The following is a 27,799-nucleotide window of genomic DNA, read 5'->3' on the forward strand; positions in this document are numbered from 1 at the left end:
ATAGATTCAGCTGTACTTAATTAGCTCACAGCTGGTAGTTTCACCCTGAGCTGCCTCAGAATCCTGCCTGGGGATTAATTTTAGGGTGTACCTACCCTGACCCCTAGTTCGGATTAAGGCGGTGCCTGACTAACAGTGCTGCATTGTAACTCCCCTGTGTGGACGCTGTGGGCACAAACTAAAAGGTTCCCACTTAGCACTAATGTATTCCTGTCTAAAGAGAACTATTCTAATGTAAATTAGAAACCTTTTAGTTCACATCCACAGCATCCACACAGAGAAGTGATAGAACAGCAGCTTGGTGCTCACTGCTATTCACAGCCGCATAATCCAAACTATGGGGCAGTGTAGGCATGCTCTTAGGCTGTTGGCTGGCTTGGTAGGACCTCCTCCTAGGGACACCACTGGAGCGAGTCATTGTAAAGACATTGACATTTGATTGACCATATGTCTGTATTTGTTTTTCTTCTGGGCTACACAATCTCCATGCATATTATGAATTAAATAACAATTTTTCAGAGCAAGTGAGATGCCCTGTGAAAGGTGCTAAAGTATGCATTGATTTACATCTTCTAAGGAAAACATAACTTTTGGGACACACTAAAGTCATTATCATATATTTATGCAGAATAGACGCAGTACTATTCATGTTAACCTCCTTTGGGAGAGCGGTTAACGAACATCACTGCATAAATCAACTTGAAGAATCTCACTTTCTCTATGATATACATTTTCTTAATCCTTTGGAGAGAAATATTAATGAATAGGCTGACTTTTATGGCTAGTGCAGGTAGCCATAGTTAAGATTGTAAAAACAGTTACCATCATATATGCAGCTCAGTCATAGAATATCAGGGTTGGAAGGGACTGTCATCTAGTCCAACCCCCTGCTCAAAGCAGGACCAATCCCCAATTTTTGCCCTAGGTGGCCCTCTCAAGGATTGAGCTCACAATGCTGAGTTTAGCAGGCCAATGCTCAAACCACTGAGCTATCCTTCCCCCCAATCATCCCTGTTAAAATCCCATGAACTTTATATCAGGTATACTGCAAATTAATTACTTACCTTTCAGTATAGTACCATATCATCTTATCTCCAAGAGGAGTTGTTTCTAACCTCATTTGTGAATGAGGGAATTTTCTTTCTGTCTACATCTCGTGAGAGTTGAGTGTCCAGTGGCTATTAGCATGCCTACAGCAGAGGAGGAAAAGGTATGCAAAACCTTTTTTGCTGCTGAATGTCCCTAAGAGGAAAGCCTCACAAAGATGATCATGTTTATACGATGGTCACAAATGAAGAGCCTGCACTAAACAGAAAAAAATACCCTACAGATAAATATCTGTCTGTTAAATTACTCAGCAGCTGAGCTAACAAGGCCAGTTGAGTGCCAGTTTTTTTGACAGTGGCTTTTCTGGATACTGAAGCTTTAGATTATCACCTAGAAAACAAAGATCCTCTTGAATCCAAGAGTGGTTGACACTACAACTTAATTGTTACCATCACGTCACTATTAGTATTTGAGCTCCCTTGTTAGAGTTTTTGTAAATTAAAGCTTTTTCTCCCATTACGACTACATACGTTTTTTGTCTGTTTTTGATTTTAAAAGGAGACACTATAAATCAGAATGGAGACACTCATACCCGCTGTAATAAAAATAAAGAATAAAGATAAATACAAATATTATCCCTCTCTCTGCTTCTTTGCTTCAGCTATCGATGTAGTAACATTTTACAAATCACACACAAGCACATACACTGATCTGTCTAAAAGAGTCACCCCTTTGTTCAGGCACATGAATGGCTCCAAAGAGTTATGAATTTTAAATTGGGAATCCATTGGCCTGTATACTGTATCAGCAGCAGTCACTAGCAGTCTGAGTCAAGAGGTGCACATCCTTGGAGATTAATTTTTTGGGCTGTCCGCAGTAGGAAAGGAGGGTGTACAAATATAGTTGTCTGCATAGAACGCCAGGTACAATGTTTTTAGGAAGTATAAAGTAGTCCCCAACTTTTGTTTGAGCACAAATTGGCATGGGAGGAGTAAGGTATTCAGCAAAATGGGAACTGTTGTAACTAAATGACAAAGCTGAGCTGGAGGACTAACTGTGGCTGATGAGAAATCTCAGAAAGAAATGGCAGGAGTAAATGTCTTTCACATTAACCCCTTAACTGCATGTAAGTCTAACATTAGAACCAGTGGTGGGGCTGAGAATCATACTGATGGTAATTTAGAAATAACTTATCTAACTTATTCTTCAGCATCCAAACTTGCCTTCAGCTAACTTTCCAATCAAGAAATGGAAATTATGTGTGTGTATGGGGGAGGTCTCAATCAAATCCACCCATAATTTGAATATTAAATCATCACCACTACAGACCAAGAATTAGTTCCAGAAATTATCTGATGAATAAACTTGAATAATTAATTTCAAGATATTGTGATCTGTTGACAAACAATTCATGAATGGAGAAAGAGACCCAATTCGTTGAATGGAATATATCATTATTCACGTGAGCTCTAATGAACAATTTCTTTTGCTTCTGATACCTTCCTTAATTCTCTTAGATAGATCACTGTCTCCTCCTCTAATAGTATAATGAAGTAAGAAATGTCTCTTCACTTCTCTCTGCCAAACCATTCCAATTTATAACATAAGACTAATACACAGTGGATATTTTTCTTAGATGGCTTAGAAGCTGAGGGCCTGTGCTTTTCTAATGAGATGATCTGAGGTGTATCCGTTCTGCAATCAGAAGTACTCAGCCATGATGGGGTGTAGATTTCCCCCAGCAGGCCTGCTACAGACATACACAAAGGTTCATGATCCCCTATTGAATGGAGGCTTTCTCATCCTGTCCTTTGTGAGGGGATGGTGTGTCTTACAGTCAGAGCTGTTGTATTTATGTTACCAATTCAGATCTCTTTTTCGTTACCAGATTATTCATGAATCCATCCTGATTTGTTCAAATATATTCACTGTTCCTAAGATGAATAACTTGGCAAATAATAATCATGTTATGGGTTGTTTGTGAACTATTCACATTAACTATGAACTACTTGCTAATTGTTGTTCAAGATCAGTGGTTGGTCCCTGATGGCAAATTTATACATCTTCTGCTCCTTGATTGAATGACAAAACTTTTAAAAGTGGAAATAAGCTCTAATTTGAGTCCTCCACTCTACAAGTCAGCAGCAGTGCTGTGAAGGCCAGTCCTGCTCCCAGAGCCCTGCTTGGGTTAGGGATGGGCCAGGAGAAGGAGCTAGCCTCTCCCTTCTTCCCTCCTCCCTCATCCCCCAGTTTGGATGACTAGAGAACTGAGAGGAAATCCCACCCCCTACTTACTGTGCTATAGAGTAAGTCCTCTAGGAAGCATATAGATGACACATATCCTGTACATGCTTCTTGCAGTCTTTGAGTTTCCTGTGACAATTGCCTGCTGGGGACAGAAACATGGCAGTCTGGAGCAGGGCAGTGGAAGGCTGCAGCTGCACTGAGTAGCAGAATGTTTGTTACCTCATTTCTGTACATTCTATTTATAGTTCTATTAATCATAAAAGGTTTATTTTGACACTGATCTCATCAGTAAGATACTGCAGGGTACCAGGAGTTGGGGGAACAGCATTCTGGAAGACCTGGTGAAAGAGGTAACATTGCAGTGGCTGCTACAGAACCTGTACAAATGCAAGTAACTCCTCCACCAGCCCTGAGAATGAGGAGAAATGCTGAATGTGCCTGGAAAAGGTTCAGACAGCAATGTGAGTGGTATATGAAATCCATTGGGGCAAATAAACTGGAGGACGACTAAAGGATTTCTCTGCTCTTAAGCTAAAGGTGAAACGCTGCAAGCAGTGATACAAGCAACAAGTAAAGGAAGGGGAGGAGGAAGGGGAAGCAACCCTTCCCGCCTGCCTATTCTCACTATAAATATGAGCTGTCAGTGATCACAGGGATGCTCCTGAAGGGGACACAGATTGTGGCTCCTAAAGAGATGAGAAGGAAAACATAGCAATGAATTCATGAAGGGCACCTGGGAATGACCAAATCAAAAAGGAGAGCTAGAGAAGTTGTCTTCAGGGAACAGAAGAATAGTGATATCAAAGTAAGGATGAACAGATGTGGAACATGTCAGAAGTACAGAGATTTCCAACAGAAAAAAATCAACGACACTACACAAACAATTTGCAATTCCATGGGACAAAATTGGAATTGACATGTTGAACCTGGGAAGACATGATTATCTGGTTATAATGGACTCTTTAATCACTGTCCCAGAAGTAGTTACACTTGAAGATACCACAGAACAACAGTTATCAGGCACATTCAATCTGTATTTGCACATCATGAAATTCCAAGAACAGTAGTAATTGACAAAGGACAACTGTTCAAGAATAAGGAATTCCTGAAGTTTTCTAAAATGTATGACTTTTGTCATGAGACATCTAGTTCCAGATATCCTCAAGCCAGTGTATTAGCTGAATGTGGAGTATGTATAGTGAAGAACTGGTACAAAACCCAATAGATACAAAAGAAGAGAGCTACACCACTGCAATGTGGAAAAGCCAGTGGCTGAACTCCTCTACAACAGACATGCAAATACTCAGTCATCAAATATGGGACAAAAATATTGGCTGACTAAGTAGTCTGTGATAGTGAGGAAAAGAATGGGCCAGTATAGTTAGATAAAATATTATAAAAAAGGAGCAAGACCTCTTCCACAGTTAAAAATAAGTTTTGGTGAGAATTTGGCAAGATGGGCACGGGCCAGTCAAAGTCACAGTGATCAAAGGGTCATTTCACTCATACTCGTTGCCTTCATCTGTGATCAAACTCTTATGAAGGAATAGTAAGCATCTGCTCAAGATACCTGACAACTGGGCTGAGACAAGTGAGGTGAGAGCAGACATACAATTCACCAGCTGACCCTGTTATTAATGATGAGACTGAACAGGCCGTTACAGACAAAGACTTGCCAAAAAAATTTGCAATAAGGCAGATTGGGAAGATTGCTGATACACCCTAAGACTGATGTTAAGTTTCTGTTAAAGCAATCTGAAGGGCTGTTAAGTTAGTTATTGTATTTCTTATAGTTTGATAGTTTAACCGTGTTTTAGTTCAGTCAGTAACTTAGAAAGTGGTTTATAAAGGGATGATGTGCATCCTCCAGGAACTGTAGAGATGCTACATTTACTGTACATTCTTCAGGAAGTATCCTGATGGGCTGTGAGGAAGAGTGGCTTTTCCTCTGCAGTCATTAGATGTGGCAATGGAGCCTGGCCTCAGGCATTCCCTCTGCCTCTAGCTGCTCCTCCGGATCTGAGCAGGGAAGGAGCAGCCAACAGTAGAAGCATGGAGTTGTTGGGGGCAGAGTGATTGGATTAAGAGCCCCAGGCTCCTCCAGCTACCCTCAACTCACCGTAGCCAGACCCCAGCAAAACTACTGTTCTCCCCAAAGACTCAACTCCTCACCCTCTGCCCAGCTTATCCCTGCTCTCCAGAGAACCTCTGCCTCCCAGCCAGCCCCCAGATGTCTGGTTCTAGTGCTGCTGTAGCCCTCCAAACCCACAGCAGGTGCTAGCTCTCTCTGTATTTGTGACTTACCCTTTTCTCGCAGACACAGGTTCTCAGTGTGGAGTTTTGGTCTGTTTGTTTTTTCTATTCACTTGGGAGTGGAGGCTCAGGATGTACTGCATCTACAGCAGCCAGTAAGTGGCTGGTGCACGTGTAACTTAAGTAAATCAGAAGGTGTGAGTTGTGCCCCATACATGACTAGGTCAGCAGCGCCTGGTGTAAGTACCAAGCTCTTTTGAAAATCCCAGTTGAAGCGCTGACTCCTTAATCACACCCCAGAAGTGCCCTCTTATACAGTTAATCTCCACAGGGAACTCTAACAAGCTTTTCTGAAAATGCCCTTAGTACCATTTGGGACACAGAATAGGCAACTTGCACCCAAGCAAACTCTTGACATTTATGTCACAGCATCACAAGGGCTATACGGTCTAGTGGGAGGACACAAACTATGAATTTTCATTGTCACTTTTACTAATCTAGTTAAAGTAGTTGGGATCAGTAAGAAGTGCTACAAATGTGCTCTCTCTCTGTAAATATATATATATATATAAATATATATATATATATCATAAGGATTTTTTGTAAAATTCTATTTTTGCTGAGTTAAGAACTGTTATGCACAGCCCAATTCAGAACAACATGTGATATTTATGAGAAAGAGATAAAAAACAAAATTTAATAGCTTCAATCCTTGGCAGTATTTCTTGCTCTGGTAACCACACAGAATTTAAGCAGCTTGAACCAAATTGAACAGAAGAAAGGAAAAGATAGTACTGATTCTCTAGCTAGCCAGAAAGATCTTTGGAATTTTGCAAAGGGATGAATTGTTCTCTACCCAGGAAATACTCTCTCAGGGTACAGCAAACTCCACACAGCAAAGTTTCTATTGCTGGACTTCTGGATGTAATAGTTTGGAAGGGGACATGCAGGAGATAATATTGACTGGGTAAATATTATCGTAAATGAGGAAATTTCCATGGGTTTGCATGTGATGGTGGTTATAGCTGAGTCATATCTTTCTGCTTTCAGCACTCTGCTGCTCCATCCTCACAAACATGGAGTACTGACCCTGCAGAGTAGGACACAGGATACCAGCTGTCCCAGAAGGAAATTAGAATAGCATGCAGCTGAGCCAGGGCTCTCTTTTTCTTGCACCTCCTCCCTGTTTTGGGGTTTGGCATTGGCTCAAAGCCTGCAGCACACATGGAAGCTCTTGCAAGAACTTTACTGCCGTTGGCCATCTATATTGTCCTCGCAAAACTGCTCACAGAAGGGAGGAGTGCAGGCTGCAGTGTAGATTGTTGCTGCTTCTAGCAACTTTAATTTAGCCAGGACTATTCATTTGGATATCTATCTCTTCTGCTGAGACAGTGCCACAGTGGTTGCTCCCTGGTTTGCTCCCTCCCCAAATGAACCCACGTGGAACTCCACCCATCATGAAAGGGTTTCTGTGGCATCTGTGGGAGAAGTGAGAGTATGCTGAGGAGCTGTTGCTCTCCCCTTTTGAGCCTTCCCACCACCAGCTCATCCCTTGGAATCTGGGTGTCTTATGAGAAGTGAATTTTGGACACACTGAAGAAAGAGGAACAATAGGGGGAATCCTTGGTGTAGGCACTCTCTTATGATAAATGTTCATATTTTGCAGACTCTGCATTCTTGTAAGACTTATTTCTGAAGGAAAGTGAAAAAAGTAATTTATAAAATCATAGGGGAAATTAATGTGGCAATATGAGGTTAGAACATTAGGTACAGAGATTTGTGTGTGCTCTCTATGCAAAGAGCATCGAAAGCACTAATGACAGGTTTCAGAGTAGCAGCTGTGTTAGTCTGTATCCGCAAAAAGAACAGGAGTACTTGTGGCACCTTAGAGAATAACACATTTATTTGAACATAAGCTTTCATGGGCTACAGCCCACTTCATCGGATACATCCAATGAAGTGGGCTGTAGCCCATGAAAGCTTATGCTCAAATAAATGTGTTAGTCTCTAACGTGCCACAAGTCCTCCTGTTCTAAAAGCACTAATGTTTGCATTGCTCTTTGTGAGGTATGTTGGACGAAATTCTAGAACATTATTAGTTCTCAGGTTCTGGTCAATGGAGTTCTTTCTGGCTGTCCACGTGGTGGAACATTTTGAGAAGCAGGACATAAAGATTTAGGGGGAAAGGATGGTCTTATTGGGGTAATGGACTGGAATTTATGAGATCCTGATACAATTCTCAGCTCTGTCATGGACCCTGGGCAAGTTTAGGTAATCTCCCTGTGCCCAAATTCTCCATCAAGTAAATGAGGATAAAAGTACTTTACTGCCTCCTGAGGTTGTTGTGAGCACAAGTGCATAAGTACAAGAATACACTGAAATATGGTGGTGTTGGTGCATAAGTACAAGAGCACACTGAGATATGATGGTATAAAAACCTAAATTCTGAAAATTTAGTCTGAAAATGCTGAAATACTGTTCTAGACACTCTGAAATCAACAATATCTGTGAACAATGGATGCTATAGGGTATGCAGCATCATTGTCCCAAAGCTGGGCGCAGGGAAGCAAAGGGGAGGAGTAGAAAGAACTCACCATTGTGGGCAGAGGCAGAGAGAGCTTCTCCTTGCCTGCCCTCTCCTCCCCGAATCCTAGCTCCTATTATGTTTATAGTAGAATGAACTATTTTTCTTTAAGAGGGAAGGGGGACAGAGGAAGGAAAGATTTTTACAGTGACCCTGTAGTCAAACCGCATAAGAAAGACTCCCTTCTTGCAGACAGTGTACAAACTCAGGCCTGTTCTTTGTTTTGTCCTATAATGTCTAACAATATACATGTTCTTCCTCATCATTTGTCAGAGCAAAGACTGGCACAGAAAATCATCATTGGCCAAGGTTCAGATGCAGGATTTCCAGTAAACAAAAATTAATTAGGGTACTTACTTTATCCTCAGCTGCAGTCAATCAAGTGTTTGTTAAAAGATTTTTGTGGACTTAATACATTTCTGCATAGTATCATGGCTAAGATCTCTGGAAATGGAACAGATACATTATTAGTATGAACTGGAAGTCAATGAACTCCCATAAAGATAGAATTAACTAACACATGACAGAAAGCTAGCATCAGAACGTAATGGCATTATAATTTGCATAAGAACATCAGCCAGAGAGGAAACTATTACTAAAACACTCAATAAAAGAACCCCATAACAATGGAATCTGATTTGAAGGAAATGGACAGTTTTTTATGGTCTGTTCTGTGTTGCAGTGGCTGATGTAATGACTGGTTATACTGCACATTGCTGAGGTCACTCAGCAGAGTTTGAGCCAACACCCATTATTTTAAAAATCCTTCCATTACTTCTGGGGTCTGAATTCTTGGGAGTTTTTTCTCATTGTTGAAAAGAGCCTGTGTGAGGTCTCGGAGTTGTCTTCTTTTATTCTTTTTTCCTCCCTACTTTATAATTTGTTATTTTCATCTTTTGTGGCCCCTCTCCTTTCATCCACTCCCGTAAGCTATCACATACTCCATGTGCAAACGTTCACTGTGATGTCTTGGAAAGATAAAAGATGAACAAGTAGGTGGAAAAAATATTTTGCCTTTTAATTTACTTTAACTCATTTCATTCACCATCAGCAGAACTAAGCTCCCATTTACACCTCCCAGACACATGCTGAAATGGGACTTTCTTCCTTTGTTGTGGAATTCTCGTAGACTAGAAAAGATAGCATAAAATATGATGCATTTTGCCTCCTCCCAGCATATCTCCATATAAGTGAGGAGAAACAATATGTTGAGTTTAGTTTAACATGATCCAGAGAAACCCCCTTTGTAGAAATGCTGACTCTTACTAATACAATTGTTTGGAAATGAGCAATGCTGTTGAACTTTGAACAAATATAAAACATAAATTAAAGCACAGTGAGATGTGGATAATTTATATCGGTCTTTAAATAATGTAGATATTTCAGTTGCACACATGTCATAGCACAAAGGGGTGGCATTTAATTTACTGCATAGCTGGGGCCCTTCTTCCACAGGTTGATGAGACAGAGAACAGGGTGATTCCTAACAGTGGATGTTCTGTTTATATTTTGTTCATCCTAACTGCATGTGGTGGAGCCTTTGTCCAGCTGGGCAGAAGAAAAGGGATTGTTACTATAAGGACTCCCTCTGCAATTGGTGGCAGAAGGGGAAGGAAGGAAAGGTTTACCTGGATGGAACAAGGAGGAATAGGAAGTGGCTGGACCCAGGTGGGAGGGAGTATTGCTCTTCCAGTTGATGTGGGGGAAGATATTTATACTATGGTCAATGCTGGAGAATACTTCTGGACTGGGAGCCGTGATCTCAGATGCATGGGAGGAAGGGGGACCCACCCACCCAGTAAGGGGGGGACACCAGGCTTGCATGGTTTAGGGAAGTTGGGCTGCCACTGGGTAGGTGGGGGGAACCCATATAGGGACCCCTCTCCCTGTGTGAGTAGTAGAGGTCATGTGGGCTGGGGTGGGGCAAACCCTGCCATCACAGTGCAACAAGCATGGGGGTACAAGTCAAAAATTGATTGATGTTATACATGCTGTTGCAACAGAGGTTGTTTCGACAGCAATTCGAGGGTTACAGGGTGCTGCAGGACAAACAGTGCCAGACAGGGGGCATGAGCTACTTCTAGAACCCAGGAGGAAATGCACAATTTCAATGAGAGACACAGTCACCGCAGACAGGGGAGATGAGAGTTCAGTGGAGAGAGGCAAAATGGGCATGGCTGGGGAGAGCATGGAGTTGCACCCAACGGGGAGTCCAGGGACTGAGGAGGGACAGGATGGTGCAAGGGGGAATGATGGTGTTAACCCCCTCTTCTCTGATGCTGTATTTATGGATCACAAGGGAGACACTGGCATGGCTCGAGGGAATTGTCCCCTGCTACATGTGGGGAAAAGAAGCAGGATGGGGGGAGCAGCCACCCCCCACCCCCCCCGCAGGGCAGGAGCAGCTGAAATAAGTGAGGCAACAGCTTTAGACACAGGGTTCCAGGGAGGATCTGCTGTTTTGGGGAATGGGTTTGGAGCTCCTGGGGTAAGCCCGCTTCCTGCTGAGGTCAACAGCTTTACAAAACTGTTCCAGGCTAATTTATAGTTGTTATAGAAGCTGGGGGCTTCCCTTGGTAGAGAGGTTGGCAGATGTAATATTGGTCATTCAACCTTGATTCAAGTTCAGGATGCTGGAGATAACCTGATGGGGAAGCCCCCAAGCAATGGGGTAGGAGCCATTAATTCCTGGGAGGGGTTGTGTGAGCAAAACTACAGCCTTCTCCTCCACCAGGCAACGTATGTACATGGGATAAGATCACTCTCCAGGAGGCATCGGGGGAAGTGGCTTAAGACATTGAGGGTTCCACGGTGGTCACTCGGGAGTATGGTTATGCAGGAGAGTCAGACCCAAGGGTGTGCACTTTCTCTAGACTTCTAAAGACAACCTAGTGCAAGGTGAATAGATAGAGACATACTGTCACTGCTGCACAGGGAAGCTCTGACAGAAAGAAAGCAGGACAGGCAAGGCAAATGACCAATGGTGCTATAGCCTGGGAAAATTAGAAAGCTGTTTTGTTAATCTATATCTATAGGTATGATCTCTAAGAAATACCCACAGAGAGATCAAGCATTATTCAAATATATGGACATAATTCAGCAGGCATATAATACATTCATGAGTATGGCTTGGTCTAACTACGGTGAGCAACTTAAATTAAGGGCTGCAATGCAACCAAGAACTCAGCAGGACATACCACACCATACACTGTGCTTAGAACGGATGATCCAACAAGGGCCGGGTGTTCACACCAACAGCAGCCTATTTATTCCGCTGCGAGCCCAGCAGAGATCCACTGCATGCAGTAACAGTTGCTGGGCATTCAAGAAGGGCAGGGGTTTCTGGAGCAACTTAAATGTAGACATGCTCACAAGATGCACTTTGGGACCTAAATGGCCCGCGTTTGCTATGGTAAAAGACAGAGAGTAAATTAGATACCCCTCACACACCTCCCAGTCCAGGCATAGCTGATGGGGGAATAGGAAAGGGGGGCAGAAGAGCTGACAGTAGGGGTGTTGGGAAAAAGCTTAATCTTCGGCTACATTTGAGTTGAAGGGTACTCCTTTGGCACTACCCTAACAAACGAGGGGTTTACTTCAGAGTTCAAGATTCCATATACCAGGGTAAGAAGTCATGTGAAGTCCACAGACAGCTCGGGTCACATAGTAAGAAAACATATACACATCACATAGGAAATAAGAACTAAGAGTTTCGGGACCATTTAATCATCTACTTATAGAGAGCCTATGGGTTTTTCTCCTGGGTTTAGTTCCTAAGAAGGCACCTGGTGAGCAACACTTGATTCACTATTTGTCATAGCCACAGGGCAGTTCAGTTTATGATGCAGTAAACCTGAATTTATGTTCAGGACATATCCCTCCTTCGATGAAGCCATGCGCATGGCTAGGACTTGTGGCCCCGGGGCATGGTTAGTAAATTGTGACATTGTTTCCCTTTTGATTGCTGCTCATGCGTCCTTTTGATCTTAACCTTTTGGGTTTCCATTTTGAGGGTCAGTTTTATTTGGATAAAGCATTGTCTAGGGGATCTTTGCCTTGGCTGGTGCTTGGAATGCCTTCCATTTCAAATCAATTTAATCAGATGATCCCAATCCTAATCCTAGAACTCAAGGCTAGAGAGAGAAGCATTAAACATTTTCTATTTCCTTTTTTTTTTGCATTATTTTGGAGATATCCATACCACTAAGAAATTTTCCAGTCAATGTTCTTTTCTGTACATCTAAATGTAGAATGAATGTAGTTTGTAACTTTCTCCCAGTTCTCTCTAGAATTAGGTACACCCGGTCTCCTAGAAATCAAGTGCCAACAAATCATGACATTGTTTATGATAAATGCCAAAGAAACTGTGAGTGAAAATAGAAATATAACAAAGACTCAATGGTACCAAATTTAAAGCTCATAATATTAAACCATCTGATAGTTAGCTGGGAGACAGAAATGTGATATGTGAAAGTAAAGAATTGAAATTAATATTTATCTGTCTGGCAGAGCATGAATTGAAGTTAATTTCAAATAATGCCAACATCAGTTAAGTTATCCTGCCCGTACCCCTGGTCTCTGTCCCTTTCCTACACACACAAACACTTTTCACTCTAGCAGAAATGACAAACAAGGGGCTGGGAGAAATTGGCATAGCTGCATAGAAGCCAATAGACCTATGATGACTTGTATGAGCTGGCCCATATGTCTGGAAATACAGAACATTAGCATGTAATTCCATCAAGTCAGCTGAAAAGTAAATTGGGATTACAATTATATCCAAGTCATATTACTTTCAAAGTAAATAATTGTAAAACAGATTTTTTATCTCAATTTGTCCTATGCATAGACATTTTTTAAAATCACTTTGTCTTAAAGACACTAATTGTTACAGTAATTTTTCACTTAAACAAGCATTTCTTGATTGCTAGATAAAATTATATAGTGTATATATCATAAAAAAATAATCCCAGATAAAATTGTCACACTTAGATTTAATATTACAACAGAAGTAGATGATGCAGAAAGTAAAAAAACCTCCCCCATTATACATATATATGACTTTGTTCATTTGACAGTTTGTATTCCCAGATTTTAGTCTGACTCTGAAGGGTTTCCTTGGTCAATCCTCAAAGAGGCTAAATTGATTCAAAGCCCAAAGTTGTTCAGCATAGAGGTGACACAACAATTTTGGATTATAAATGTTGTCAAGACCCTCTGACTTCCTTGGATCCTTAAACCACATTTTGCTGCATGCCAATAAGTGGAAGGTGGGCTGCAGTGTGGAGTATATGACCATGAATTCAGTTTTAAACTGGAGAAGAAGGAAAGAAGAAGATGGTGAAAATTAAGAAAAGAAAATATAAGAGGAAGGTGGAATAGGAAGAGAGAAACAAAATTTAGCCTCATCCATTTGAAAAAAACACCAACATTGAAACTGCTCTGGTAACCTTGCACAGCAATCTACTAGAGTTTTGTGTTCTTATTTCTTATGATTTCTCCACAAAAAATTGCATTTATTTTTCTATCACTATCCTTTCAACATGGAATGAAAAGAAACGTTTTGAACATTTTTGTGAAAATGTTGCAGAACAATTTCAAATTGAAACCTGAGTGTGTGTGTGCGTGTGTTAGAATCATAGAATCATAGAATATCAGGGTTGGAAGGGACCTCAGGAGGTCATCTAGTCTGATCCCCTGCTCAAAGCAGGACCAATCCCCAGCTAAATCATCCCAGACAGGGCTTTGTCAAGCCTGACCTTAAAAATATCGAAGAAAGGAGATTCCACCACCTCCCTAGGTAACACATTCCAGTGTTTCACCACCCTCCTAGTGAAAAAGTTTTTCCTAATATCCAACCTAAACCTCCCTCACTGCAACTTGAGACCATTGCTCCTTGTTCTGTCATCTGCTACCACTGAGAACAGCCGAGATCCATCTCTTTGAAACCCCCTTTCAGGTAGTTGAAAGCAGCTATCAAATCCCCCCTCATTCTTTTCTTCCACAGACTAAACAATCCCAGTTCCCTTAGCCTCTCCTCATAAGTCATGTGTTCCAGTCCCCTAATCATTTTTGTTGCCCTCCGCTGGACTCTTTCCAATTTTTCCACATCCTTCTTGTAGTGTGGGGCTCAAAACTGGACACAGTACTCCAGATGAGGCCTTACCAATGTTGAATAGATGGGAATGATCATGTCCCTCGATCTGCTGGCAATGCCCCTACTTATACATTCCAAAATGCCATTGGCCTTCTTGGCAACAAGGGCACACTGTTGACTCATATCCAGCTTCTCGTCCACTGTCACCCCTAGGTCCTTTTCTGCAGAACTGCTGCCAAGCCAGTTGTATGTTCATATGTGTTGTATGTTCATATCTGTTCCCATCCTGGTGGTTAGAGTGCTGGCCTGGGCTGCGGGAGACTGAAGATCAAGTCACTGTCCTCCTTGACTCAGAGCAGAAATTTCATCTCAGATTACTCAGGCACAGCAGAGATCAGCCCCTGGATCCTCCCTCACATAGTGGGCCAATGCCCTAGTCACCCAGATATAGTGCATCTTTCTGCTACTGCTTCCTGATGAAAATGTCATTGAAACTGACACATCTCTATGAAATGTTTCAGCTTCAACTAAATGAACTTCATCTAAATTTTCTCAATAATATTCTGACCAGCTCTATTCATTAATAAAGCCTTCCAAGCTGAGAGAATCTCCCAAACATCAGATTATTAATATATAGCAATTATTTTGCATATGTTTTATATTTTTAAAGTCAATAATATTTCATATGTTTATGGCATTTTCCATCTGTGCATTTCAAAGTTCTTTACCAACATTTCTTTATTAAGCCTTGCAATATCCCTGGAAATAAGTGTTATCTCATTTTCCAGATGAGATAACAAGGTGCAGAGATAACAAACTTTGGCAGGCTAAACTAGGCTTCTTGGTGCTCAGCTAGAGGCTCAGGTGAGAGCTGGGCATTGAGAGGTTTTTCCAAACTGGGTGCTAACTTGTCTGAGTGCCCACTGGCTTGAGTGCACCAAGAGACATGGAGATGCCTGTCCAAACAACAATTTCAGAAACACACAGGGTGCTCAAAAATTAGTCCCAGGAGGGAGAAGTTACTGTGCTCAAAGGGCAGTCTGCACATGGCTGCCCCTTCAAAGAGACAGCACACAGGGAGGGTGAGGATCCCACACACAGTTGGGAGAAGGAAACAAAGATATAGAGCAGGCAGCTATGATTTACTGGGTGGTATAGTATTAGTACAAAAAGGAGGAGGAGAATCAGGATAAGAACTAGGAGGGGGCGGGGAGGAGGAAATGGTTGGGTCTCGCATATAAGGGTTTGGAAGGTTTATTTATAGGAGAGAACAGTGCATGGGAAGGCTCCAGTACAGCACCTGACCGTGAACATCATGAAGCAACTGGGGAAAAGGATGCAACAGGATGATGAGCTGAAAAAGAAGAGGGAGCTGAGAGTTCATCCTAACGGATCCATGCACCTCACTCAGCCTCCTCGCCAGAGAGCCTTTTCACATAATCATCAGTGACACTTCTGGCATCTGTCAGTCTGCTACCTCTGAATGTCTACAAGACTACCAGACTGCATAAATGCTGTGATCTACAGGGTTACAGACCACATTAGATTCCATATGTATGTACAGGCAGATCCAACAGCAACTTAGGCTGGATTTCTCTGCCACGATAAACTTTCCATCTGTACTAGTCATTGTACATATCATATATATATCTCTGAGAGGCCTAAGTATGACATGATCCTGGTTATCCAGTCACCATATTTGAAAATGCTGCCTTTGCATCACGTACAGCCAATATAATAATGGAATAAGTATGTTTTCCTTATTTTTATGGCAGCGTAGGCTCCAAGAGTCCTAATCCACAGAGTGCCTTATCAGCCTGATAGGAGGGTTCTTCCTTCTTCTATTGTGGCAGAACAAACTATATCATATAAATAAGAAGGGTGAATGATGCCAAGTGGTACATGGAATGAACAGTGCATTCCTCATTACCAAAGAGTGTTAAATAAATGTGGTACCTCTCAAACAACTGGTGCCATCATAGAATATCAGGGTTGGAAGGGACCTCAGGAGATCATCTTGTCCAACCCCCTGCCCAAAGCAGGACCAATGCTCAATTTTTGCCCCCGATCCTGAAATGGCCCCCTCAAGGATTGAACTCACAACCCTGGGTTTAGCAGGCCTGATTCAGGCCTAATGATGACTGGGACCAGAATCTACATTCCTTACTGGTTAAACTCCCACTGAAGTTAATGAGTTTTACTTAAGTAGGGATAGTAGGATCAGGCCTTTAAATACAATAACTGCTGCTAAATTGGGATGCTAATTTCACCAAGCCCCAATCTGCTTCCTATTGAAGACAATAGCAAAATTCCTATTGACTTCAATGTCAGCAAGATCAAGTCCTTAATGGAGACCCATTTAGCTGATTAGGTGATGGTGATGTGTTAGCTGAGTTTTTGGTGGTGGTAGAACAGAGAGTCAGATTGTCGTTTACACTAAGGCCCCTTTACATTGCTCTGGCAGTGCTAAGGGGGCTTAAAGTGTGGCTGTAAATTACAGTGATGTAAATGAGAATCTGGCTCAGGGTTTCTGATACACAGTCAGAATATATTTTTCATGCTTTGCCATATTGTACTTAATATAATAAACTCATTTAAGGCTCTATTTTGCAAAATTAACTTGATCTGACATTTGCTGGATTGTGAATGTGATTAATCATATTTTACATAGGGATGTCTTGAAGCATTTTGCTCATTTTTTAAAAAAGCAAATCATCTGTTTAGTATGGTCAATTAAATCCTGTTCACTACAGTCTGTTAAAAATAGCAAAATCTAAACATACATGGTTTTTAATAAACAGGACTTAAACATCACAAAAATGTAATAAAGCAGGTACTTAAGACTGGCATAATGAAAAGTGAAGGTTTGTTTAACTGCATTTTTTAACATCTACTCTTCAACGCTATGTCTGGTTTTGGCTTTAAAGTAAATAATTCTCCTAGATGAAGTAATAAGAGAAATAGAACCAGGAGCTGACCTGTGCTGAAAAAAATTATTGCAAAGAAACTGGTGGACAGGAAGGAAAAAAAAATCCACTTTAACTACAAAACAGTAAGTGCTAAGACTTTAATAGCTTTATTGCAATGAAAATGTTTTTCATAGAGTCAAAACAGATTAGTTGCGTGGAAAATATTAAATTCTTCTACTAAGAACCAAATGGTGAACATTTCAGTTAATCTAAACAGATTTATAGCTCCCATCATGCAGTGTTTTTCAGCTGGAGTGTGTCCTCTATGATGCTTTGGCATTCTAGTCCTGGAACAAAATACCTTGGAACAGTGTTCAAACTAGAGAAAAAAGTGATCACATTTGCCCTCTCCTTCTATTTATGTTTCCCTAATTTTTCACAGCTCCCCTTTCTTTCACCCCCTCTGTACTTTCACACCAGTGCTGGTGAGAAGTGTAGCTCTAACATACCCACACAATTTTGAGCACTCATTTGGAGGCAGAATGTGGAAATCACAGCCTTTGCTTTTGCATCTCCTATCATGTGATTGCACTCATGTGCAGTGTGTGCCAGACTCTCACTAAAACAGACTTGGGCGAGATATGACAGAACTCTGCCACACAGTCAACTTGGAAGATAAAAAATTGACTACGGTATATTCCCTTGTCAGCCTAAAGCAGGGATTGTGTTAGTTTAGCAGAAGAAAACACAACTTTTTAAAAAGAAGCTCATGAATTTTCCTTTTCCTTGATTCTATTAATCAAACAGATATTTGATTTCCAACTTTTCTAAGCATTGCCCTAGTTTAGTAATTTTTGCAGCTGCTCTGTATTTCTGCCAGCACAACCAGGCCTGTGTAAGTGCTGAGTATTTCCCCCAAAGCCTCCATCCATATTGAAAACAGACTCACACAGTGAATGTTTAATGCAGAATTTTTTCTGGCAAAACTGCAGTGTCAACATAAAATGATGTAGAAGGGAATGCCTTTTTTGCTTTTACATTTTTACACTTTTACATTTCTTTTAGAAATCAGTAAAAAATGTGTGTATGAAACCAAGCTTAAACTCACTTGCAAGAAACCAGCAGCAAAAAAGACAGGGTTTAGTAGCTATATAAAAATATTACAGGTTTCAGAGTAGCAGCCGTGTTAGTCTGTATTCACAAAAAGAAAAGGAGTACTTGTGGCACCTTAGAGACTAACCAATTTATTTGAGCATAAGCTTTCGTGAGCTACAGCTCACTTCATCGGATCATCCGATGAAGTGAGCTGTAGCTCACGAAAGCTTATGCTCAAATAAATTGGTTAGTCGCTAAGGTGCCACAAGTACTCCTTTTCTTTTTATAAAAATATTAGGATTTCACATCAGCAAAGTTTTACTTTGAGAAAAAGCTATTACAAAAATACCACCATGGAAATGCCCATGATCTTGGAGAACATGGTTCCTTCTGAACAATTCCCCCAGAGGCACCAACTTCAAATGAAAACACTTTAAATTGAGCAAGGACTGGGGTGGCAAAGACTGGTAAATGCAGAGAACCTGCCCCCTGTCAATATCCTGTACTCCCAAGGAACTGTTTTGAGAGAAGTGATAACACCAGATCTTGGCTACAGTTTTGGAGAAACAAGCTATGATGTTGATGATCTAGTTATAGACATCTGCCCAAATTGTTCATCAGCTCTGTCTCACAATTGGCCGCATCCAAATCCCACTGAAGTCAACTGGAGTCTTTCCATTGACTTCAGTGGGCTTTGAAACAGGCCCAGTACAAATTACATCATCAGAAAAATATTCTTTGGTATCCTCACTTTTTTAAAAGTAAGATTAGATAATGAATTACAAGAGGAATGTTGATAAAGTAACATTATTTCATGCATAGGGAATACATGCTACAGTTGTATGGTATAACAGTTGTATTGGCTCTTTAGAGAGATAACGTGAATGAGGTAATATCTTTTATTGGACCAACTTCTGTTGTTGAAAGACAAGCTTTTGAGCCACACAGAGCTCTTCTTCAGGTCTGGGAAACGTACTCAGAGGGTCACAGCGAAATAAAAGATGGAATTGGTGTTTAGCATACACAGTTAACATATTTCAAGGGACCATTCAAGGTAAAATAGCTTGTTAACACCCTTCCAGTCATAAGGGGGAAAGAAAGGTGTGGGTGGGGGCAGGGAACAGGTGGGGTGGGGGGTGGAGATGTGGGTTATACATGTAAGCGGAGTCAGGATGAGCTCCACCCTGACATCTGGTGGTGAGGTGTGGCAAGTTGTGGAAAAGAACTTCAGGGGCTGATCTCATTTGCATAGGCATACCTACCCCACCTAGAATGAGCCCATAGCTGCCCAAATGGTCACTTTGGCTTCTATGGGATCCCCAGTGTCTCTGTTATTGGGGCAGGAAGAATAAATTGTTATTACCCTGATTATGGGAATCAAGGACAGTGGAACTGTACTTGGCCTTTTGTTATGACGGAGGGACTCGCCATCAACTAAGTAGCACTTGCTAGGCAAGGGACATGGGTTCCAAAACTCTGTGAATTGAGAGAGGCTGGAGACAGGTATTAGTATGTGGTGGTGTGGGTCCCTTTGTGAGGGCCTGAAACATCAATTGCACCTCTGTCTCTCTCCACTGTGGAACATCAGAGCCAATTTTGGGTCTATTAGGAGTCTAGCTACAGGTGCTGAGCTGAATTCACTTTGGGCTTATGGTGCACCAGCACTGAGGCTCCCACTACTACAAGCTGAAATCACTAAAGAGCAAAAATTACTAAGAGCTGAAATCACTGAGCACTGTGTTGAGTAGTGGGGAGCCTGAAGAACTATTGCGGAGCGGAGCAGTTCGCGGGATGGCTGGAGTGGCTTGTGGACCGGCTGGTGGAGCAGTTCATGGGATGGTGGGAGCTGCTTGTGGGCCGCTGAGCGGAGCGGAGCAGTTCGTGGGATGGCTGGTGGAGCGGAGCGGCTCGTGCAGCGGAATGGAGTGAAGCCCTATGGAGCTGTGGGGCAGTCAGCTTCAGATCATGTAAGGTGCCCCTTACCTCTTTCCCTCTGCCCCCCACACACATTTTTACCCAGACTGGGGAGTAACACTCTGCAGATGAACTTTTGAACTCTGGGGCTGGACTTTTGGGTTGTTGAACTTTTTGGACTTTGGGTGATTTTTGGATTGCTGGACTCAAGAGATGTTTGGGTTGTGGGACTCAAGAACCCGAGGGAAAGGACATGGTCCAATTTGCTGGGCTAGGTCTTTGCTCATGGTTTGGTTGATGAACCCTAGTTGTGGAGTATTCCCAATTTAATGCTGATGTTGTTTACCTCATGTTATTAAAGATTCTCTGCTACACCGAGACTCTGTGCTTGCGAGAGAGGAAGTATTGCAAGAGGTGTGTGTAAGATTTTCCCAGGTCACTGGATGGGGGCTCGAGCCAGTTTTGCATTTGCTGTGATGACAGGGAACCCCTGTGTACTGAACCCGGCCCTTGCTGCTATCGACTCGGCCTGGCAGAAGGGTTACATACACTTACACTGTTATAATAAGCCATTTTTAGTGACTAGCCAAGGTATTAATTTAAGCTCCCAGGCTCATCTTTTGAAAGTGTTGTGCTGATTTCCTTTGAGGATGAGGACTGATAGGTCAGATACAGAGTGATTGTATTGTGAAAAGTGTTCACCCACAGGTGATATGGTGTTTTAACCTTTTATCATTTTCCTCTGTGAATTCATTTGAGAGCGTAGTGTTTGTCTTTTTCCACCCACATAGTTGTTATTGGGCCATTTAGTGCACTGGATGAGTTACTGCACATGTTGTGATAGGCATGTGTAGGACCCATGGATCTTGAAAGGAGTGTTTTAAGGGGTATTGATCATTGCAGTAGTGGAGATATGCCTGCAGGTTTTTCATCTGTTGTTCTGGCAGGGTCTGGTGCCACTTTGAGTTGGTGTGTCCTGGTCTGTGGGGAGCTTGCTTCTAATGATGAGTTTGGAGAGGTTGTGGGGGCTGTTTGAAAGCCAGAAGAAGGGCTCCAGGAAAAACTTTTTGCCAATGAGTATTGGTGGAACTTGTTTAATGATACCCTATATTGGTTCCAGTGTAGGGTGGTAGATGACAATGAGGAGCGTGCGGTCAAATGGCTTTTATTTCTGTATTGAAGCATGTTTACTCAGGATATTTGTGTATCTCGTTCTATGATGCGATCTCAGAGATTTGGAATATTACAATAAGGTAGCTGGATTAGCTGGCAGATGATACAGCCATAGGCTGATACATTGTACAAGTATGTGATATTGTGCTAGTATGTCATACATTTATCACCTGCCTGTACAATTTACCATAGGGAAGTCAACTTTACATAGTGGGGTGTTTGTGTCTGGGTAGCTGCATTGTCTCCAAGTAAGAATTAAAGAAGTTCTCATACCGAAGTGCAGCAATAGTTCATTGGATGTACAATCAAGTCCAGCACTCTTTCCACAGTCCAGGGTTTTCATGGCTATTGTCAGTGCTGAGCAGTTCATTGTGGACATTGCTGTCTCTGAGGAATGAGCAAAGTTGCTGCTTGACTTGTTTAATTCTGCGCTTTGCTTTGTGGGCTGGTTTACCATTAAAGATGGGTAAGTATATGATTTAATTGGGAGAGACTGCTCCCTCCAGTGGTCAGGCTATTCCTTTCCAATCTCTCTCATAAACGTTTCCCTGAGCCCAGTGGTTCCAAATATCTCTTTTAGTTCTGAATATCTCTTCTATTGTTGGCTTGTCTGTTTTGAAAGCCCAGGTTACCTATAGGATATGTCTACACTGCAATTAAACTCCTGTGGCTGGCCCATGTCAGTTGACTTGGGCTTGCAGGGCTTGGGCTGTGGGACTGTTAAATTGTGGTATAGATGTTCAGGCTCAGGCTGGAGCCTGGGCTCTGGTACCCTTCCCCTGGGTGCCCTACAGCTCAGGCTCCATCCCTAACTCAAATGTCTATATCACTATTTTACGATCTGTAGACCGAGCTGTGCGAGCCCATGTCAGCTGACATGGGCCAGTCATGGTTGTTTAATTGCAGTGTAAGCATATCCATACTGTGCAACATCCTCTAGGGATGTGTTTTTGGGCAATCTTCCACATTAACCAGAAAAATTTCTCCATAGTGCTCATCTGTCAGTTATATTACAGACTGATTTATCCAATTCAAAGATAAAACCTTCCCAGTCAGTTGAATCTTAGCAGGGGACTTCATTTTTTCCTGAGTTGTATTTTAGCCTCTGCTGTTACTTGCACTGATCTATACTGTAGTCTCAGTATCATTGTCATAACCTTCCTTCTGAAGTTGCCTGCATTTTCAGAGGTGGCAAAGATTAGGCTGGGATTGTACCCCTGGTTCCATCATGCGTGTTGGAAGGTATTTGTCTTTGTAGAAGTAGAGCAAGGTCAAGTTGTTTGTCTCTCTGTATCTCTTGCAAGCATGTGATATCTACTTTCATGCCTGTAAATGTATGTCCTTATTTCTAGGGTGTATTGCTGGACACAGCATTGCAGGAGGCTTTCCTCTCTTCAGCTGTGATGATCAGTTCCAGCTAGTCCCTTCTCTGAACTGCCTTACTGGGTCTTCTGTGGACCAGCTCAAGTCACATAACACTTTGATGCCCTTCCAGGGTTTAACAGAAGACCCAAGAACACAGAAAACTCAAAATCTGATGTCTTTCAAGCCCGTCTCTTGGCTTCTAACACTCACTATTGTAGCTTCTTTTATTCCACGTTTATCCTCTTGGTCTGGAGAAGAGGTAGTGGATCCCAAATCCTCCCTCTCCTCCAAGTTCCAGCCTAAGGGCCCTGTTTAGGTGGTTACGGACCACTTCTTCAATCCCTCCACCATTTTCCCTGGACTACTCCTACTTTCCTTTGCTCATCAACATCACCACAAGATTTGCAGACTCTGCTGCTTCTGCCCTGATTTTGCAGTCCCTCATAGCTTCTCCTGGGACCAGCTACAGAAGCATTTCTTAAAAAACAGTCTCAGCTCTTCCCTATGTCAGCTGGATTGTACTGCTAGCAGCTCTCAGTCCCTTGCCTTAAGACAGTCAGTATCTCTCTTTAAACAGGGACTTCCCCTCCATGCTCGCGCTCTCTCTCTCTCTCTCAACTGCAGTCCCAGAGAGAAAGAGAATCTCAGGAATCTTGCCTTCACTGCAAGGTTTTTGCCAGCTACTTCAGCTGCACACTCTTTCCAATTAACCTTCCAATCTGAAGGGTTCAGCAAGCCAGCCCTCTCCTGTCAATGTCTGTCTGCTGTGAGGGAATAGACAACCTTTATGCTGCTCCCCTTCTCCCAACTCTTTCCCAATTGGTTGGGAGAGAGAGGAGGCTTGCCCTGTCTTTTCTGAAAGGTTACAGTCTCTAGATTCCTTCCCCAATCACCACTCATTCTCAGGACCCTTAGGTGTCTCTCTATATCTCTATTGGACTTTTTCCAAACCATTAAAGGGCCAAGCCAGGTGGCAGGGTGAGCTGAGTATTTGGCACTACTGCCCTGAATGGCAGACCATCCTGTCACAATGACAGACAGAATGTCAGCCTTCTCTCCAGAGAATCCCTTCACAATGAAACTGATGACTGGAAGTGCCATTTTTGGCTGAGGCTGTGTAAGAGACCATGTATGTCATCATCTATGTCTGTCTTTTGTTGCAGTCTTGGTGCATATTTTCAGATTTGTTCTGTCCCATGGTCAGTTGCAATGGGAGATTAACAGGGGTCATGACATTAACGTATCTGAAATGATATGGTAGATAATGTTTTCTGTGATAGTGGAAAGGATTTTAGAGATTTAAACCTTGTGCTTCTTGTAACAGAAGGGTTTCATAGGTGAGAGAGGGAGTAATTCTGTATTGACAAAGGGGTTCAACTAAAAAAAATTAACAGCTCTTTTCTATCGCTAACCTCTTGCTGATTCAAGTATCTAGTCAGAACTAATAAGAAGATCAAAGGCATCTCTTTATTTGACTGAGACATTTGAACTTACGTTTTGGATACAATTTTTCTAATTTAAATAAACCATCAAACTTCAAAAGTTCTACTGGTCACTCCCGAAACATCCAGAGAACTCTAAAAGATAGCTAGCCAGATGCTCAAGAGAGAGTGATGGGATACAGTATGTGCATGCGTGTGTGTTTAGTAAGAGGGTCCAGATGCCCTGCTTGTTTTTCAGCAAGCAAGGAATTAATTCCCTTCTTAGACTGCAGACAGTGTATAGGATATGGTAATGACGGATGGCTGGGGTGCAAGGCTCAGTCAGGCTTTTGCAGAGAATACAGGCAACTCTATAAAAATATCCAGTTGATGGTTAGAAGAAGTTGTTACTAGGCAGGATTGAAACACAAGTTATTTTTATGTTTATGTAAAACCATTTCTATTCTCTTATTGTAACCAATGTGCCCTAAAACAACAAAATAATACCTTGAGCAGGAAAATTTGCCGACTAGAAGACTGCATTTCTTTGCTGAACCATTCCAGTTGTTTACAATGTGTTACTATGGATGGATGAAAATGATTTAAAATAGTCAGTTTCATGAAACAGCCAAAGAACTACTGAGTTTTAGAGACCATAAAGCATTCTTCTTGAGCTTATACAAACAGGGTGATGCGCAGCCTTTCCAGTGTATGAATTTGATAATGAAAGGACTAGTCATTCCATGAAAACAGGGAAGACGATTCTTATCTGAAACATGGAGTGTTGATTGCAAACATTCATTGTTTTCATTAAAATAATCACTGTACTTTGAAAAACAACCTGTATAACCCCAGTATGTTGGTCCAGTTGTGATTTTGACAGGTGACTTTGGGAAATTGTGGTCACATACCACAGGATAAAGTTTTTTCAGGAAACCAATCATAATGCATTAGTAGATTAACCTCTGTAGAAAAATATTTTAGAACTGTGAAAGAAATTGCATGTCCTGTGTAAGTTCAGTAGATTTGTCCAGTCATGATTCTGACAGCCAAAGTGAGATAACGTGCAGAGGTGCATTTTAAGTGACTTTTTACAAGAGCATCTGTAGTAGAACTTTAGATGAATATAAGCCCTCCCCTACCCATTCAAATCCCAGGCCACTTCCAACAGAGACCTCGCATACAATTTCATGAATGTCTAGCTCTCAGCTAAGAACATCAGTAGTTTCTATCGCTTTCGCTGCAGTGAATTCTGTTTGGGTTAAGAGTCTTTGAACAATTCCAGTTCTGATCCTAAAAAGATATTTACTAATTTACTGTTCAGAATGTTCAGTACAATACATTAGACTGATAATCTACATTCACATTTAAAGACAGAAACCAAAATAAGCACATGGAGTTCTGTCACTGACTTTCATGATTATTTATCCATTTATCTGGCTGCTTCTATCTGGAAGCAGTGCCATGAGTATTGCCATGTTAATTCATCTGTTCTGACAAGTTGAGAGTAACTGCACTGAATGCAAAATTATTGTAACATGGATTGCCAGACAAGTTGGACTTCTCTTGCCATTTGTTTAACTTAATTCAAAGCTGATGGATCATTCAGTTGGCTCATGGATATCTGAATTGTCAGAGCATAGGCAGGTGAACTGATTGTCTTGTCCTGAGTCATTTGCACTGATTCACCTTGTTAATGGCTGAGTCAAAATTCTGCAAGAGTAATAACAAAGTTCTTCCACCTCCTGTTTAGTCCATTGCTTTATTTGCCACCATTTGAATGTTTCTGCTAGTGATCTGCTATTGCAGAAAACAAAGCCCAGAGCTCCCTTGTGGATGTGGGATATCTCACATCCATGTTATCAGTTTCTCCTTTACTACATCCTTAATCCCCCCCGGCCAAATCTAATGACTGGAGATTCTGAAGGTGACCATTAGCTAGAATTAGCACTTGCTAAAAAGTGGAAAGTTCATAAATGATTTCAGTAGTAAATTCTCTCCCCGTATCTGACTGCAATGAAGTAGATTCCAGAACATCAAGGAAGAGGCATAAGCATTCAAGGATAATTTCTTGCAGCTTACTTGGAGTCCTGACCCATTTAAGTCAATTGGAGTTTTGTTATTGACTTGAACAAGAGCAGAACCAGGTTCTTGGGGTCTGATCCTTTAATCTGACTTATTTTCTTTGTTGTAATTCCGTGAGTTTTTCCCTTTAAACTATGGCCACCCACATGTTTATGTTGATGAATTTTACTATGGCAAAATTGTATACTTAATCAGACTCATCCAAGGATAGAGAGATTGGGGGAATGTTAGGGAGGAATTCTTCCGGAAGTTAACTCAATGACAGTAGGTGAACATGCTGCTCCTGCTAGTTATTAACACAACTTTCTGTTGACTGACTATATCAGAATTCATGTAGATTAATAGCAATAAATTCTCCAAAAGAGAGAGAACCCCTAATGATTCTGCTGACATTTCAGTGTCCTACAGCTAGTTATGTTGTATAAAACAGTCCTATTCCTGAGCAACCTTGCAGTTCATCATAGTACGAAAAGGCTTCAGTTCTCTACTGATTTTTTTAATGTTTTTCCTTTGTGACAAATAGTGACATAAGGGTGTCGATGTCTTTTGTAAAGCACTTCGAGATCCTGTGATAAAAGGTGGTACACGTTGTAAATGCAAACCATTATTATTTTTAATATGTAGAGTATAATAAAGTCTCAAGCCACTTTGAAGACAACTGTCCTAAGCTGCATTACAGATTTGTTAGAGAAAATCAAAATTAGCTGTAATTGCATCCTATCTTGATGATGAGAATTAAACATTTTATTCTTTATGGGTTGAACTGTCACTTCACAACCCGGCAGGGTATAATACAGCACGTAGTTGCATTGACCCAGAATCATGACAGCCACAATTTGTTTGAAGTTTTCCCCTTACCCTGCTGCAGGGATTACTCCCTTTCGGCACTGGCTGTGGTCTGCTGGCTGGTGCATTGTAGTGGGAGGGAGCATCCAAGGCTCCACCCACTCTCCATCAGTGACCACCCATCTTTGCCAGAGGGGAAGTAGTAGCCCAGTGGTGACTGCTCTTCCCAGCAACAGGCTCAGTGATGTGGGTAGCCCATGCAAGAAACTGTGGCAGCTCTCTTACTCCCCTGCACTGGTGTGCAGGAAGGCTCATAATTGAGCCCTATGCTCTTTTCTTTTATGATATATTATCTTTTTTCCCAACCCTTATCTTTTTCTCTCATCCCACATGCATTTCTTTTCTTGGAAGTTAGGTTGCATTGTGGGTATGGGTATGGAAGTTACCTACTGCCTAATAAAAATCAGTTCACAGGCCTGAAACAAATCCACTCAGCAAACAGCAATTGCTTTTCAATAAAACAAAAGTGAAAGTGAGAGATTGAAAATCTTGTACTCAAAAGATAATGACAACGATTATAAAAGTTTGGGATTTGTGCAATGTGCTTCCAGGTGTTTTCTAATACTTCCCTACAAGAAAAAAATCAACGGGAAGACAAAAATTGATGTGCACAGATAAATCTATTCAAAGCTACAGCATTTTCTGGGTATCAGAGAAGGAGTCTATATCACTGATCTAACCATCAACTCTCTCTTTAATTACATGTAAAAGTATACCGGTAAAAATTCCAAAATGTAATGTATTTGAAATGGTTCAGCCGAAT

Source organism: Natator depressus, chromosome 4 (genome assembly GCF_965152275.1).
Source record: "Natator depressus isolate rNatDep1 chromosome 4, rNatDep2.hap1, whole genome shotgun sequence".
NCBI classification, from domain to species: Eukaryota; Metazoa; Chordata; order Testudines; family Cheloniidae; genus Natator; species Natator depressus.